Here is a 17,593-nt window from a genome sequence, read left to right on the forward strand (position 1 = left end):
TAGTCTTAAAGGTGAAGCTTTTCAAGAGAAAAAGTTAAATAACATCACCTGATAGCTGCTTGAAGCACAAACTGATTGTAAAGGGACAGCCAGAGTTTAAAAGTTGGTAACCAGAGGTTTTTAAAAATTTGGAACCTTTTTTATGCCGCTTTTTCAGGAACCTGCTCGAGGCAGCTTCCACAATTAAAATAATAAAAACAAAACATTAAAGGATATATTAATTAACGCCTATCATTAGAAACCCAGCCCGGCATAAAAATATATACCAGAGAAACAGATCACTGACAGCTTAAAGTAACAGTTTCCAGCCTAAAATAGTGTTAAAAGATCAACCCCTTAATTAAAAAACAGGGTGAATTGAAAACATGAGGTTAGAGCAGAGATTCGAACTACTGACTTCCCTTAGTCATCAGCTACATCAGGTCTTGAAAGGATTTTGACAAACATTATCCTTGTTGGGACTATTAAGACTATAATTTTCTTAGCAGAGATGCAGTTTTTCTTCAGGCAAAGCTCCTCTGCCTTTTAAGAACAGCACAGCAGCAAGAAATTCAACACAAAGCCATTATTAGCAGCTGAGCAGGCCCAAAAGTAAAATGCAAAAAACCCAAACAAACAAAAACCCAGTACACAATCTACAAAATATCTTTTATAGGACCAATCAAATGACGTGTAACAGTGTGCAAGCTTTCGAGTGCCTCAGAACCCTTCTTCAGGAGGGATACCGTTAGAAAATATTTTTAAAAGCATAAAAACAGAAAAGCTTATTTCTCAGGACATGCTGGTGAGCCTGGGTCAAGCCTGAATTGTGTGCTAGATGCCGAGCTGCTTTGAAGGATGCCAGTTCCGAGCTACACCCAACTCTTTTAGGCAAGAGGCGATCAATCGATTAAACTCCACAGGCATCAACAAAGTCCAGCAAACATCTCTGATTTCTTTCTAAACCAACCGGACTCAAAAGCTGTTTGTGGAAGAGAGCACAAAAAACATCCAGCATTTCTTACATTAACTTAAAGAGATAAATTTCAAGTGTTGGCATGAGATACAGAGTCAACCGAAGTTAAATCCTGGAGGTTGCCCCCAGCGGCATTCTCAGACTGCTCCTCTTCGTTTCCTTATTCCTCCACAAGGCAGAGACCAGAAAATGCCCCCTCTGGTGAACTGCTTTCTGCAGAAATTAACGGCGCAGGAGCCCTATCAGAAAAAGGAGGCAGCCGCCGCCACTTTCTCCTTGCTCCAGTTATTCTGGCTCCGGGTGAAACCAAGACGCAGAAAGGTTTGTGCTGTGTCAGCTTCAGCCACAAGGACGTAACGTCCCCCATCGCAGTTCCTGTCCTGGCTATTGAGGTTGACTGTTTTGAGCGTAGGATGCTCAAAAACATTGTTCAAAGGCCTGCCTTTGATGCATGTGGGCGGTTCAGTTCTGGAGCGAGAAGTCTTTTATGCAGGTAACCCAACAGCCACAATAAACATAAGGAAGTCCTAACCTAGCAGTTCTTTGCAGGCTAAATTTCCCGTCTTTTCCCATAGCCTTAGCTCTGTCTCTGTCCCATAGATCTGTTCTCCTAACGGGTGCTTTCCTCCTAGGGCCAAGCTACAAGTGATGAATGACACTTGAACGGTGAGTGAACAGACTCACGTGTATTCCTCCCTGTTCACTTGCGCTCCACTTGCCCTCGATCATGTAGAATACACGTGAGGAGGAATACACGTGAGTCTGTTCACTTTCCGTTCAAGTGTCATCCGTCACTTGTAGCTTGGCCCCCTAGACAAGGAACGTTCCCCTGACACAAGAGTCAGCGGAAGGCTCTTTGCATCGGAGGAAAGCACGATTGTTAGCGGAACAGCTTTGCGGGATGCAACCCGCATTAGTGCAATGATTTGGAAGCGTTATGTCCTGCCTCACTGCCTACAAAAGAAGGCAGAAGTTCTTTCAGTCTCAAGACTTCTTGCCCATGAACAAAAATTAGAATTGTTTGCATTCTTAACCATCCCCTTGTTTTTATCCCCGTGTTTCAGATGGGTGGGTTTCAATGGCTGCCTTATTTTGTAGCCATGTTGCAGGGCTGGAGGGCTAATGCTGAAAAGAAATGGATTGCATTTGCAACAACACTGCAAATGAGGGGGGGCCTTATGACAATACTGAAATGTGTTGTAGTTTGGGGCTGAGTCAGATATAATATTCCAGCTCCAGCCACTCAGTATGCAGTTAGATCCAGAGGAGTTAGTCGTGTTAGTCTGTAATAGCAAAATAGGAAAGAGTTCAGTGGCACCTTTAAGACTAACCAACTTTATTGCAGAATAAGCTTTCAAGAGCCACAGCTCTCTTTGTCAGATGCATCGTCAGCTTTCGAGAACCACAGCTCTCTTTGTCAGATGCATCGTCAGCTTTCGAGAACCGCAGCTCTCTTCATCAGTTGGTTAGTCTTAAAAGTGCTACTGGACTCTTTACTAGTATGCAGTTATGCACTCTTACTTCTCTAACTACTCTATGGAAATTCCAAACCATCATGGGATCAATCCAGAATGGATGATTTTATTCTCTTTTCTGAATTTTTAAAACTCTCTGTTTTTCTCTGTGAGCACCCACTGGCTAATTTGGCCAGAGAATCCCTTTCCATCCTCCACTTTGGAGTTTCTTTCCCCATATATTCCATGCGCATGGTTTATGTGCAAACAACGGTAAAACGGTTTTTCACATTCCACAGAAGTGACAGGAAAAGAAACACAAGCTGTACTTCCTCTAAGGCCACAGCCACAGGGGAAGGGGAGGCTCCTCCCCCTACCCCCCCCCCCCGCCTTGCATATTCCAGGCCTTTTCTCTGAACTTTCAGCTTTCGTTTAAAGTAGTACATCTCAGCGAGAAGTAAACTCTGCCTTTCAGTTGCGGCCTGGTAGTTGGCTAGATGATAAGGGCAGGAAGCTAGTAGGCTGGGGGGAAATGGTTTCAGAATCTAAAATGCCCTTGCTCTTACAAAGCGCAGGAGCTGTATCGAGAGTTGCCAACTGACCAGAAGAAAAATGGCGTATCCTGTGCCACATTTCAAACTGTGGTCATAAACTGCTGATTGTGCTGCTCAGAGTATTCGCCTGATGGTTGCTACAGATAAGATGGTTAAAAGCAAAGCTACAGAGAACAGCTGAAATGCTGCCAACAGAACCGTCACCCCCTCTTTTTAAAAGTTAGTCTGTAGTTGCAAAATAGTAGAGTCCAGTAGCACCTTTAAGACTAACCAACTTTATTGTAGCATAAGCTTTCGAGAGCCACAGCTCTCTTCATCAGATGCAACTTTATTGTAGCATAAGCTTTAGAGAATCACAGCTCTCCTCGTCAGATGCATTCTCAGAAATCCAGAGGAGTTAGCTGTGTTAGTCTGTAGTTGCAAAACAGAAAAGAGCAGAGTCCAGTAGCACCTTTAAGACTAACCAACTTTATTGTAGCATAAGCTTTCGAGAGCCACAGCTCTCTTCATCAGATGCATCATCAGCTTTCGAGAACTACAGCTCTCTTCGTCAGATGCATCTGATGAAGAGAGCTGTGGCTCTCGAAAGCTTATGCTACAATAAAGTTGGTTAGTCTTAAAGGTGCTACTGGACTCTTTATTATTTTGCAACTACAGACTAACACAGCTATGGACCTCTGGATTTCTGACATTGCATCTGACGAAGAGAACTGTGGTTCTCGAAAGCTTATGCTACAATAAAGTTGGTTTGTCTTAAAGGTGCCACTGGACTCTACTCTTTTCTAGTTTTCAAAATGGGGTGGGCTTCTAGTTGGCATTGCTATGCAAGAGACGGGCATGCACGCTTGCTACCCTTTTTCATTCTAAATGGCTAACGGCACGCATTCAAAACCCTATGGGATTTAATAATTCCAGAAAGCTCTTAAAAGCATTAAAAGGAGACAAATAAAGTAGCTCTTGTTTCAATTGCTATTTCATTCCACAAAGTTTAGCCACTCTATAGAGAAATACGCAGAATTGCTGAGAATATGGCTCATCAATGGTGGGTTTTTATATTTATTATTTATTTATCATATTTATATTCCGCCCTCCCTGCAAGCAGGCTCAGGGTGGATAATACATATATTTTGGTCATCTTCAAAAATTCAGCTTTTTTGGATATTGTTAATTCCGTTTGTTAATAAAGTGTTGATACCCCTTTGATCCAAAAAGTTATTCTGTTGGGTTACTCAGAAGACTATGTCACCCTTTCAGATATAGAACTGACATACATCAGTCACAACTGACTTATGGAGACCCCAGCAAGGGGCAAGAGAGAAGCAGAAGTGGTTTGCCATTGCCTTCCTCTGTGGAGTCTTCCTCGCTGGTCTCTCATCCAAGTACCAACCCTGGTTAACTGCCAAGATCTGATGAGACTGGGATGTACGATGCCTCCTCCTTTCCTTTCAGCCTACTTAACTGCTGTTAAGTTTGCAATAGCAGCAAAATATGGGGGGGGGGGGGGAGGTTTCAGAACCTTCCTCCAAGGTTGTTTCCACTATGTGTGGAAGACTGCCTTATTAACTAAATAGTAAAGAGTCCAGTAGCACCTTTAAGACTAACCAACTTTATTGTAACATAAGCTTCCGAGAACCACAGCTCTCTTGCATCTGACGAAGAGAGCTGTGGTTCTCAAAAGCCCATGCCACCATGAAGTTGGTTAGTTTTAAAAGTGCTACTGGACTCTTTACTATTTTGCAACTACAGACTAACACGGCTAACTCCTCTGGATTATTAACTAAATTAACATTTAATCAAAGAGCTCAGATAAATATTTTCCAACGTTCGGACACATTTTTTGAGTGTTGGGAGCATTGTTTAGAGCTTTTGGAATAAAGCGAGGCTGAAAGTGTCTCCTTGTATGTTTTATGAATTATTACCTTTCTTTAGTTTCTTTTTGTAGTTGGCAGTATGAAATATGTTATATGTGTTGTGTTATATTTTGTGTATTTTGTTTGCACTAGGTAGGCTAAAGGATCACATTTTATGACAATGGTGTGGAATTTAGGACTGCTCATGTACCTACCAGTTTGGCTTAGGTTCTGCTTTCCAGCCCCAAGCATGGAGTTTTTTGACAGGCTGTTAGGCTATTCACAAGGAGCTTGAGCCTGTTCGTCAGAGTCTGTACTGTGTAGTCAAACAGTGCGGTACAATGCAACTTGCAGGATTTCACGCAAACACGTTCTTGCACAGGCCTATGGCAGTGAGTTTAGAAAAGAAACAACTAAGTGATGGGGGGGGCACGATAAAAGTTTATAAAATTAGGCATGGGGTAAAGAGAGTGGGGAGGGAAGGCAGCTTGGTATGGCCCAATCTCATCAGATCTCAGAAGCTAAGCAGGGTCAGTACTTGTATGGGAGACCATCAAGGAAGACTCTGCCGAGGAAGGCAATGGCAACCCCCTCTGCTTTTTGCTCACCTTGAAAGCCCCTTGCTGGGATTGCCAGGTCAGTTGAGAGTGACTTAATGAGAACCGTTGAAATGCCACATTGAAATCTGAAGGGGGAGTTAATCAGAATTTGGAAAAAAACTTGAAGACGTATGGGGCCAAACGTGGCAAAAATCACCCATGCGAAAAAGGCCACTGTGTAATCTGCCTTGATTCTCAGTGAGAAAGGTGAACTAAACCTAAAGAAAATATTTGGGGGTCTAGATCGCTCTTCTTGCATCTCTAGAAGGGAAGAAAAAAGGAAAGGAAGGAAGAGAGAAAGAAATAATAATATTCGATTTATATACCGCTGTTCAGGACAACTTAATGCCCACTCAGAGCAGTTTACAACAACAACAAAACACCCTGTGAGGTGGGTGGGGCTGAGAGAGCCCTGAGAGAGCTGTGACTGACCCAAGGTCACTCAGCTGGCTTCAAGTGGAGGAGTGGGGAATCAAACCCGCTCTCCAGATTAGAGTCCCCTGCTCTTAACCACTACACCAAACTGAAAGAAAGAAAGAAAGAAAGAAAGAAAGAAAGAAAGAAAGAAAGAAGTGGGCTCCAATTCACAAAAGTTGATATTGGGATAAAACCTCCATCTAATTCCGATTATAATTCGGATTCAGAATTCGAATTAAAAACGAACTTGAAAAAAATGCCTGGTCCCTCTGCCTGCCTGTGCAGCAGGTGGCCGGATCTCTCCCGGGGCCTGGGCTGCCTCCATCGCTCACCTGCCGGCGAGCCCCTTCAGTCCCACCCCGGGCCGCCCGCGGGTCCTGGTCCGGGCTGGGGAGCGCGCCTGTTCTCGGGCGGGCAGGCAGGCAGGCTGTCCGGCCGGGCTGTGCTGGCTTGCGGCTCTCCGGCTTCCCATTGGCCGCCGCGGCCTTTGCCGTCATCCCTTCCTCTCGCTTTTGTCCCCGTGCCCTTTGCGGAGCGCCGGGCTGCAGCTGGGCGAGGAACCCGCCGGAGAAGAAACTTTCCCCCCTTTTTGCTGCGCTTCTGCCGCGCCTTCGCCCCGATCCTGGCCCCGGCTCTGTCGGATGTGACCGCGGAGGGGCTGCGGGCGGCAAGCCGGGAAACGGGCTCCGGGGGTCGATCCCCCCTTCTGGTTTTGGCACGGGGAGGGGGAGAAGGGAGAGCACCTCGGGAGGAGTTTGCAGCGCTTCGTTGGGGCGCCGAGGGCACGATCCGGATCCGACCCGAAACTGCTCCCCGGATTTTTTCGGAGGGGGAGGATTCTTCGGCGCTTGGGACTGTTTCCTCCTCCAGCTGCGGAAGGAGAAGTGGCAGCGATGCAGCCGACGGGGCGGACGGCCTGAGAGTGGGGCTGACTCTGAAAGGTAAGCCCCCCCCCCGTGCAAGAGGCTCCTTTGGATGGGGCCTTGGTACCCCCCTTCCCAGGATCGCCCCCGGAAACGAGTTGCCTTTTTAAAAAATTTGCAACGCCGTAGCAGACCTGTTGCAACTTGCAACTCCCCCTGCTGCGCGCAGAACTTTCTGCCTCCCTCCTCTCGGTTTCCTGTCCGGGCTCTTGGCTCCGAAGGCGGCCGCAGCCTTCTTGCCACCCCCCGCATTAAGACCTATGCCGGAGAGTCTGGGGTCTTTCCAATCCTCCCCTCCTATCCCCTGACCCGATTGAGTTCGAGTCGCTAAATGCCAAGCGAGTAAAACTGGGCTGGCCGGAACCGCCGAGAAAGAGCTTGCTGCGTCTCCTCCGAAAGAACTCTGTGTGGCTCGCAAGTCGACGTCTGTTGCGAGGCCCTTCCGCCCCTTGATTTCGCGGGGTTTAATCCGAGCCAGGGCTTGATTTTGGAATGGGGTTGCCAACCTCCAGGCGGGGCCTGGAGATCTCCCGGAATCACGATTGAACTCCAAACTGTCGGTATCAGTTCCTCTGGAGCAAATGGCTCCTTTGGAAGGGGGACTCGAGGGCATTTTACCCTGCAGAGGCCCCTCCCCTCCTAAAATATTCCCCTCCCTAGGCTTTACCCACAAATCTCCAGGAATTTCCCAACCTAGAGTTGGCAACCCTGTATCTGGAACCTTTAAAAAAATCAGCAAGTGTTACTATAATAGTTATAACACAAAAGCACAAGGAAGCATGAACACAGACGTGTTAAGTGTCTTGCCGCGAAAATAAATGGGAGCCTTGCGGCATCTTAAAGATTTACAGTGTCTTTTTTCTAGTGCAAACCGTCTGAGACTAGAGGCGGCTTTTGCAACTGCAAAGAAGTCCACAAAAGAAGTCCACTGAATTTTTTGCTGGAATAAAAATTTGTCCATTTCAAGGTGCCCCCAAGACTCCCATTTATTATTGCATGAAATATTACTTATTTTGTACATTTTTATACCATTCTCCTTCCAAGGAGTTCAGGGAGACCTAGTTGTTATCTGTTTTAGCCTCACAGCGACAACCTTGTGAGGTAGGTTAGACTCAGAGAGTGGTGACCCAAGCAAGCTTCATGGCAGAGTGGAGTTTCAAACTCGGGTCTCCAAGATCCTTTACTCTAACCACTGTACAACACTGCCCCACCAGTAATTTGTAAGGAGACCAAAGCTTCTAGAACCAGACTAACACGGCTAACTCCTCTGTTTCTGTAGAAATTCTGATCCAGAAGTTCCGGACTCAGCTCCAGAACAGGTGTATTAAATAGGGGGCTCTTGAGCATGTGCAGATCGGTTTTTCTCCCCTTATAGAACAACAACAGCCAATGTCTGCAAAACTGAAATTAACTGGAGGAATTTTCTAGGGCCACCTTGAACTTCAGCAGTTTGTTACTTTTAATCAGCTTTTTAAATGAATCCCATTTAATTTCTTAATTTTCTCCTGTTGCAGCTAAGAGGAAGTAAGAAATTCAGCTTTGTTAATTTGCATATGCAGCACTATATAAACCCAAACCTTAACGCTGTTTCCTTTCTGGAAGTCATGTGACTCAACTCCAAGTAAACGTTCCCAGGGTTGAAAGGATAAGAGCGTAAGAAGTGCAGTTTTGCTTAAAATTAGGTCAAGGCCTAAATCATGCCCTGGCAGCCCCAGAACCTGTCCTAAATGGGCAGGAAGAGTTACATCAGTGCCTAGTTCTCGTGACACCTTCTTACATGCCCAGGGTAATGCCGATCATCACCTTGGGGTCAGGTGGCAATTTTCTCCAGGCCAGTTTGGCTAAGGATCCTGACAGTGTTTTGCCATCTTCTGGGCATGGAGCAGACGTCACTGAGTGTGTGTGTGTGTGTGTGTTGCGGGGGTGTAGTTGTGAATTTCCTACATTGTGCAGGGGGTTGGACTAGATGACCCTGGAGATCCCTTCCATCTCTATGATTCTGTGTCTACTCTCAACCTTGGAGGTCTAGTAGTAACAGCAGTGCCTCTGTACATGTACAGGGTGCCTTTGTGTCATTACTACCAACCCCCACCTTTTTATTTACTTATGGGTTCCAAAGCAGTTTACATATGCCGGGATTAAGCAAAGAGCAATGGTTTAGGTTGGATTGTGTGTTAATTTCCCGTAGACTCCAGCCTCTCTGTGAAATTTTGTACTAGAAAAATATGTGTACAGAATTACCTTGATGGGCTTTCAATAGCATGCCAGCTCCAAAGAGCTTTTCTTATGGGATGTCCCCCCAATGTGCAATATTATTCTTGGTATGGCTTCCCCGTAAACTAGGCAGGAGTGGAGCGTCATGCTGATTTGGAACTGTAAGAAATCTGGCAGGAACTCCATTATTAGTTCATACCCACTGCAATCCTAAACAGAGTTACTCCAGTCTAAGCCCATTAAGTTACTCCAGTCTAAGCCCAGAGTTACTCCAGTCTAAGCCCAGAGTTACTCCAGTCTAAGCCACCTGACCCCAAGGCTTAGACTGGAGTAATTCTGTTTAGGATTGCACTGTTAGTGTGTGCAAGAATGCATTTCTTAGACAACTTAGTACACACTAATTGCCTTTAAATCGCAATTCTCCAGCCGCTGTTTTGTGTGTGAAATCAGTGGAAGGGGATAGATGCGGTGAAAAGGTTGATGGTTGTTATTTTTTTATGGTTTATATTGACATGGTTCTGCTCTGCATGATTGTGAATATTTTTTAAAAAATAACACTGGTAATAGTTGTTGTAGTAGAATTCCTGAACTGGGAATAAAAGAAATCAGAATTAATACAAATTCTCCAGCAGTTATTTCCCCCCAAACACGACAACAATATTGAAGCCAAAATTGCTTTGAAAGGCCGCCTCTTTATATGAAATCCAGAACTCTGAAGATGGAATTGGGGTGGGGAGGATTGGTTCGTGACGTCACAGCTGATAGCCAATCAGCACTGTGCACCACTACTTTCTGTTGCAAAGTTGTAGAACTGTTTATTTTCTTCCAGAAGTTGAGGCTGGAAAGGAAGTTTGGCAGAGCCTCCTAATGTACTTCTCTGTGGGAAATGTTGCATCTTGTCTTTGTCCTACAGTGTGAGACTGAGGGGTTTTCTCTGCACATACATGCCATAACCAGCCCATGTAACAAAACGTTAGAAAGCCTTTTCCTGTAAGGATCCTGACACCTTCCCATTGGGCAACGACTGCAAACATTTGTGAGACAGGAAGTTTTCAAAGCCATGAAAGCAAGTTTTGCAACCAATGGGTGTTTTAAGAAGAACCGGGAAGGAAGAGAAAAATACGCCGGCCGACTCAGGGAGCAGTAGTTAAAAAGGCGAGGCAGAAGGTCTGGCGTATGCAGTGTGGATATCTCCGTCCCGTTCTGTGAGTAGCTCTGAAAGCTGGGTGGATGTGCCCTGCCATTTTCTTCTACTGTGCACAGCGATGTGGCTAGTTTGGAAAATGTGGATTGGGAAAGTTTCCAGTGCAGATCAGTTTTCCGTCTGATGTAGTGTGTTTGCTTTACTTATCTTTAGTAAGCTGAATTTTTAAAAAATATGCCGTGTTATTTTAATGTGCTTTATCAATATCTCAACACTCCCCCTCCCCGCGGTAGCCCAGGATAGTTCTGTCTCTCTCACACACATTTTAATCTTTCCTATAAGGCGCTCAGAACAGCACATATGGTTATCCTTTCCTCATTTCAGCCTAACAACTACTCTGTTTATTTTTATTTTGTTTTGTTTTACTATTTTTATACCCCTCTTTTCCTCCCCAGTCCGGAGACCCAAGGTGGCTTGCATTGTTTGTCTCTCTTCTAGTTTATCCTCACAGCAACCCTGCGAGGTAGGCTAGGCTGAGAGTGTGTGACTGGCCCAAGGTCACCCAGCAAGCTTCCATAGCAGAGCAGGGATTTGAACCTGGCTGTCCCAGTCTGACATCCTAACCACCACACCACATTAACCCTGCGAGGTAGGTAAGGTTGGTAGAGAGTGACTGGCCCAAGTCACCTGGTAAACTTCCCATGGCAGAGATTTGAACTCGAGTCTCCCAGAGCTTAGTCTGAGAGTCTAACCACTACCTACCACTGCTTCTCAAACTTTTGAAATTTTGAAATATGACAAATTTTTGAAATTTTGAATAGAAAAAAAATTGGAACACATTTGATGTGTACACGCTTGCTACCTAAAAAAGTTAATTACACCCCTGAACCTGGCCAATTGGATTAGTATTCCTTGCGTTCATTATGTTACCAGTTAATGTTATGAAACAAACAAATGCAGTTTTCTGAGAAATGAGATATTTTCTGCAGGAAAAAATATTGTAGTGGAAAATTTGCCACCCCGCTTCATTGACCGCGAGGTGGCTTTTTGCGGTTACCTTGCTACGGAAATCCGTGTAGAGCTTGGCCGGATGAACAGCCTTGATCCACTGTGTACCTGGCATCGATCTAGAAATTTGCACATTTTTACTGGAGGGCGAAGCAGCTTTAAACTGACTCATGAGGCCAAGTTCTAAAATCTCATCAAGATTTTCAGACTTTGTACTGCTGAAGTTAGAAGTGATAGCATTGCTGTTTGGAAGGGGAAATTGTTTACCCAAATATATTGGGAATAAGAGGAGGAAAAACAAGAGTCTGCTTTCAAGAGGACTAGAAACTTGTGAGGTTTCTCTGAGATGCCATGGGGCATGAATTTCTAGATAGCCGGTTTGTCCTGTCTGCCAAGGGCACGGTTGATACCATAACCACACTGGAGCTTTTCCTCCATACTGTAGAGATGAAATGGGGAGCGCAATGTCATTCAACATATTTTAAGTCTTCCATTATCCCCCCCCCCCAAAAAAAGGAGGGTGTTTGAGTCACCTGATGCTGCGGTGCTGCTAAGAATCCCCAAAGTGGAGTCAGTGGAATATAGGTAGCACACAGATCTTTCAATAACAACTTGTATTTGGTAAAACTTAAAAAAGTTTGGACAGTATAGGAATTCTGAAATGGATGGAATCTTGCCCTCAAGTCATAGTTGGTTTATGGCAACTCCTGGTGAGGTTTTCATGGCAAGAGACTAACAAGTGGTTTGCCAGTTTGGTGTAGTGGTTAAGAGCGGCAGGACTCTAATCTGGAGAGCCGGGTTTGATTCCCCCCTCCTCCGCTTGAAGGCAGCTGGGTGACCTTGGGTCAGTCACAGCTCTCTCAGAGCTCTCTCAGCCCCACCTACCTCACAGGGTGGTTGTTGTGGGGATAAAAATGACATACTTTGTAAACCACTCTGAATGGGTGTTAAGTTGTCCTGAAAGGTGGCATATAAATTGAATATTATTTATTATTATAAAACTGTTGCACTTGGACAGTTCATGGAAAGGGTCCCTCCACCTCTATCCTGTGTGAACAGGACAGCAGCAAGACAAACGTTCTAGAATAACTCCTAGAGGAACAACTAGGGTTCCCATGTCCCTATATCCTCTTGGCGGGACGGTGGGACTTGGGACTTACCTGAGGAAGACTTGTGCACCTGTTCCCGGCAAGGCATGATGATGTCACTTCCAGGAAGTGATGTCATCACGGCCACAGGCATGCTCCTGTGCTTCGCACAAAGCTAATTCTTGCATGTTTGGGGCCAAAATTGGCTCCAGTGAAGCGCAGGAGGACACCCACGGCCAGCACAACTTCACTTCAGGAAGTGATGTCATCGTACTCTGCTGGGAGTGCACCCGGTACACGTTTTCCTGGGATGCCTGCTAGTGGTGGGCAATCTCTGGCAACCAGGCAAACCCTTGGGAGATTGCTCACCATTGGCAAGCAGCTGGTAAGCCCCAGGTCCAAAACTGTGACATTATTATCAATTAAATTTTCAGCCCCATCCATCTTCCATAGAGGTAAGCAGTGCACGGTATGCATGGTTCCCATTCCTGCTTTTTGTCCTTACAACAACCCTGCAAGGTGGATTAGGTGGCGAACATTTGGCCCCCGTAAGATCCAGTGAGTCCAAGAACTATTTGGACTCTGTTCTCCCGGGGTCCTGGTTGGATATACCAGCCCCTTCACCTACTGGCTCTCATAAGATAATAACGAGTCCAGGAGGACCTTTAAGACTAACCAACTTTATTGTAGCATAAGCTTTCGAGAGCCACAGCTCTCTTCGTCAGATGCATTTGACGAAGAGAGCTGTAGTTCTCGAAAGCTGATGATGCATCTGACGAAGAGAGCTGTGGCTCTCGAAAGCTTATGTTACAATAAAGTTGGTTAGTCTTAAAGGTGCTACTGGAGTCTTTACTATTTTGCTACTACAGACTAATACGGTTAACTCTTCTGGCTCTCATAAGAGTTACCCTACTGGCTTAGACCAAAAGTCACTCTGACCTGGGATTCTCCTCTCAGCAGAGTCAGCCAGGCAACCCTCTCAAGCAGGGTTTTTTGCAGAGCCTAAACTGTGGTACTTGCCATAAGCTGTCCTCCGACCCAGCTGGTCCCAGAGACCCAGGTTCGAATCCCCATGCTGGGTGACCTTGGGCCAGTCACACATGCTCAGGGCTGTTGTGAGGAGAAAGGGGAGGAGAAGAGATTCATGTAAACTCCTTTGGGTCCCATTGGGGAGAATGGTGGGGTATAAAGGAAGTCAATAAGATATTCAGAGGTTGTTTTGATTACATTTAGCCGTTACAGTGCACCTCTGTTGATAGACCTGCCTTCCATCCCTTTGACGAATGCTTTCTTAAAGCTGCCTAGTTTAGAGGCTATCATGTTGTATGATAGTGATCACCACAAACCGTGATGTGTGAAGAAACGTGTCAGCCAGGAAGGGGTAAAGGGGAGAACGGAGAGTGGAAGAGATGTATCTGGACAGATAGAAGGTGTGAGCCGGGGAATTAAGCTGTTCTTCAACAATACACTGATGTTGAACATTCCATGACCTCACAGTAGCTGTGCCAATGGCTGCATTTCTTGGATGCAGGTGGCTATTTTTTAAGTTTATATGCAGTGCTGTCTCTTGTAAATTAAGCAGCACTTAACAGTTTGCTACATTGTGATCCCTCCTCCCTTCCCAGCTTCGAGTGTACAAGGAGTTTTCCTATTTGCAAAGCTCTTCGGTTAAGCACTACAAATCTCTGGATCAGCAGCTGATGCTGTGGGTTAAGAAGCCGTCGTGAGAGAACTCTGTGGGAATTTTGCTACCAGCCCTGTAAGATTCTCTAGTCCCTCCATCAGGGGATGGAAATTTCTGCAAGCCATCTACCCACACGGCTGCATTCCGCTGGTTGTATCAGGTGGAAGCATCGTTTCACTTTGTTTCGTTCCCATGGAGCATAAACCTGCGGAGAGATAGAGTGGTGTAGTGGTTAGATTGTAAGGCTAGCGTCTGGGAGTCTGGGTTCACATCCCCCTGCCAAGAAGACAGCTTTATCAATTAATAAATTAGTAACTTATTAATAAAGCTTTTGAGATAGCTTTATCAATTGTATAGAACTGCGGTATTTATTCTGATTTATTTGGCTTGTTGAGCACGTGCACATTCAGTGTTTGAGATTCTTTAGCTGTACATCAGACACACCGTCTTTCTGTTAGTCATTACAACTCGCGAGTTTTGCCTCAAGCTAGGAAACACATATTTTTGGTGGTTGCGTCATTGAACATGGAGGATACATGGATTAATTAATAGTTTGTTTAGACTTCTTAAGGTGTAATGTATTTTTGACATAGTTAGTTTTCATGGCTGTTATTTTTCTCCGATTCTGATACCGTGATACTCTCCTTTACTCTGATGAAGATAGCTGGGCCAGGTGTTCTCAGCCTACATTGTCTCCTAGGGTGGTTGTGAAGATGTGAAGAGACAACCATGTATGCTGCTGTGAATAACTTGGAGGACAGATGGCATAAACAATATACTGAAGTACTGCTTCATCCCAGCCCTTAAATGTTTCCTGATGCAAGTCAGTATTTGCACAAGCTGTAGGTGAGTGTTGGGATCACATATCTGAACACTTATCATAGGAGAATTGCCCAGGCAAACCCGATCTCATCAGTTCTCGGAAGCCAAGTGGGGTCGGCCTTGGTTAGCAATTAGATGGGAGACCTCCAAAGAAGGGTTGCTATGCATAGGCAGACAATGGCAAACCACCTGTTAGTCTCTCTACGAGAGATGCCTTGGCATGTTCGTCAAGTGTAGGGAGATGCAACGTTAGCTGGGAAGTGTAGTTTAAAAAGACAGAGCCAGCAGAGATCACCCCTCAGAAGGTTTGTCAGTTTCACCTTCGCCTCCCTGAAGGTTCTGTCAATTTCACCTCTCCAATCTAAAACTGTGTGGGATTGCAACCAGAGCGCAGTGAGGAATGAAAATGGGCTGGAGCTGCCTTCCAGAGCCGGGCTTGGATCTGGAGAGGTTCTAATGGGCTGACGTTTCCCTTCTGGCATTTCTCAGCCCCTTCACACAGTGTATAGCACTTCTCCGGTATATAGCAAAGCCTTTGCCCTGCTGCCGGCTCTGTCTTTTTAAACTACCTTTCTTGGCTAACATTGCATCTCCTGACACACATTCTTCTCGTTTCAGTTGTCTTGTGTAGAGAAACTCTTAGTCCCTTGCCTTAAATACCCTTTGGGATCACTGTGAGTCAGCTAGTCTTGACGGCACTGTCTACCTCCACCATGGGAGGGGGTAAACACTTCCTTGCACATAGAAAGCCTGTGTGTCAGGAGGAGGGTTCAGCCTCACTTTCTCCCTGACCTGCTAGGTTTTTACATGCAAAGAGGGCTTTTTTTTCTCTCCAAAGTAGCAGAGGCCATGAAAAAGCTTTATTGCTGGATTCTGCTGCTTCTGAAGCTGGCAGAACTTTCTCTGACCTTTTTCCCTGACCTGCTAGGTTTTTACATGCAAAGAGGGCTTTTTCTCTCTCTCCAAAGTAGCAGAGGCCATGAAAAAGCTTTATTGCAGGATTCTGCTGCTTCTGAAGCTGGCGTCCAGTGCAGCACTAGGGCGGGGGCTGCGTGCCCCCTTTCTGTGGTGGCAGCTGACATCACGTGGCGTCAAGAGCTGTAAAACTGTAGCACTGCACCGTGTCAGCCAGAAAGGGAGGATGGAGGGTGAAAAGGAGGCACCTGGAGAAGAAAGGAGATGTGCTCAGAGGTTTGGTTTTTACCACGTCAATTCTATCTCAGGTGTTCCGATCTAAGTTCCAAGCCTGGCTCGAGGGGTGGCAGATGGGGGTGCCAGGAGGAAGCCTGGCAGTGCCTAGAGAAAACAGTCCATTCTGCTGCAAACAGTTGCCCAAAGCAGGGAAGGGAAGCCAGTCTTGATACTTCCTCGCAGCCAGTGGGAGGGGCTCTGGTTATCACCTGTTTCACTGGACCAAGGGGATTCTGGACTGTGATAATTCCCTCCAGACTGTGATGCAGAGAGTAAGGGAACGGTGCCTTGAAGCATCTCATTTGAGGTTGACAACCTTCTCAAGCAGTAGAAACCAGCAAGAGTCCAGTAGCATCTATAAGTCTAACAAAATTTGTGGTAGGGTAGGAGCTTTCATAAGTTACAGCTGGATGAAGAAGCGAGCTGTGACTCACGAAAGCTCCTGCCCTACCACAAATTTTGTCAGGCTTATAGATGCTACCGGACTCTTGCTCTTTTCTACTGCTATGGACAGACTAACACGGCTACCCATCTTGATCAGCGTTCTCAAGATATGCCGTTGAGTGGAACATGCTCTGAGTCCTAGAGACGGGGCAGCTGGACTTCCAGTCGCTTAGAAATAAATATCGATGGCGCTCGCTCAGTGGACAGACTCAGCACTGCAAGGGGGCCACATCAGAGCAGACATGAACGTTGTGGTGTTTGGACAGAACAGAACTCTTCGATGGAGGCTGTTGCTGAAGCCAGTGTGATTTCAGCCGAGGTGCAGTTTCCGTCGGTGGACGATTGAATGGGCTGCTATTCAGTCCTGCTTTTCAAAGACCTCTTTATATGTCTCTTTATTAAAGTAGCAATGGTGTCTTTGGGCTTTCCCCCCTCCTTCGACGCGTCTTGGGTTTTAGTACTTAGAAACCCACAACTTTGCTGCACGTGCAGAAGCTGAAAGGAAAGGCTTTATGTCAAAGGCAACCGGAGCCTCCGAGAAGGGACAGGGTATCCACTCTGGCAGAGGCCGGGGGCGGAAGACTGACGGAACTTGAAACTTGCCAAGAGGGGAAATGTTTTGCTTCTCGCTGCTGGCCGAGGTGGAAGCGCACAGAATGTGGGTCCTCCTGTGGTGAGTCAGACAGAGCCCCGTGTTGTTCCTCAACGATAGCTGGGCTCTTTTGTGGGTTTGAAAGCATGCGTGGATTTTCCTGTGCGTTCTGCTCTGGGCCTGCAAACGTTCACGGATGGACACGTTGGGGGCAGCAGACCCTTTGGACCACCCGTCCGAGGCCCCGTTTACACTTGCAACAGAATGCGGAGACGGCCTGCTCCGCTTCAGACGGAGGAATGCATTTCTGGAATGCACCCTTCCCTCTAGGTTTGAAAAGTCCTTGCACATACAGCCCAACAAGCAAGGAGAAGGGAGAGAAGCTTTATGCCTGCTGTGCTGATTTTCTGTTTGTGTGGAATTGTTTGCCTGAAAGCCCGTCCAGAGATAGAAGTGGGGGAGTCTGTTCTGCCGCCTCAAAATTCCACCGCCTCGTTTTCTGGTCTGTTTCAATCGGCCTGTAGGGTTACCAGCCACCAGAGATCTCCCAGAATTACCATCTCCAGGCCATAAAGATCAGTTCCCCTGGAGAAAATGGCTGCTTTGGCGGGTGGAGTCTATGGCATTATACCCTACTGAGGTCCCTCCCCTTCT

General features: G+C 46.2%; 1 protein-coding gene across 3 annotated transcripts in view; it reads left to right on the plus strand.

Annotated features, from left to right (window-relative positions):
• Positions 1–6,357: 6,357 nt before the first annotated feature.
• Positions 6,358–17,593, plus strand: part of LOC129337981 (mitogen-activated protein kinase kinase kinase 3-like) — a 138,238-nt gene continuing 127,002 nt past the window's right edge. For 2 of the 3 annotated variants that reach the window (XM_054992013.1, XM_054992015.1), the window contains exon 1: positions 6,358–6,770. The gene's annotated coding sequence lies outside the window, so the exon portion shown is untranslated. Of the gene's footprint in view, positions 6,771–10,127; positions 10,172–17,593 lie in introns of those variants that run through there. The other variant, XM_054992014.1, reaches the window with a different exon arrangement.

The sequence above is a fragment of the Eublepharis macularius genome, chromosome 11, assembly GCF_028583425.1.
Source record: "Eublepharis macularius isolate TG4126 chromosome 11, MPM_Emac_v1.0, whole genome shotgun sequence".
Lineage (NCBI taxonomy): Eukaryota > Metazoa > Chordata > Lepidosauria > Squamata > Eublepharidae > Eublepharis > Eublepharis macularius.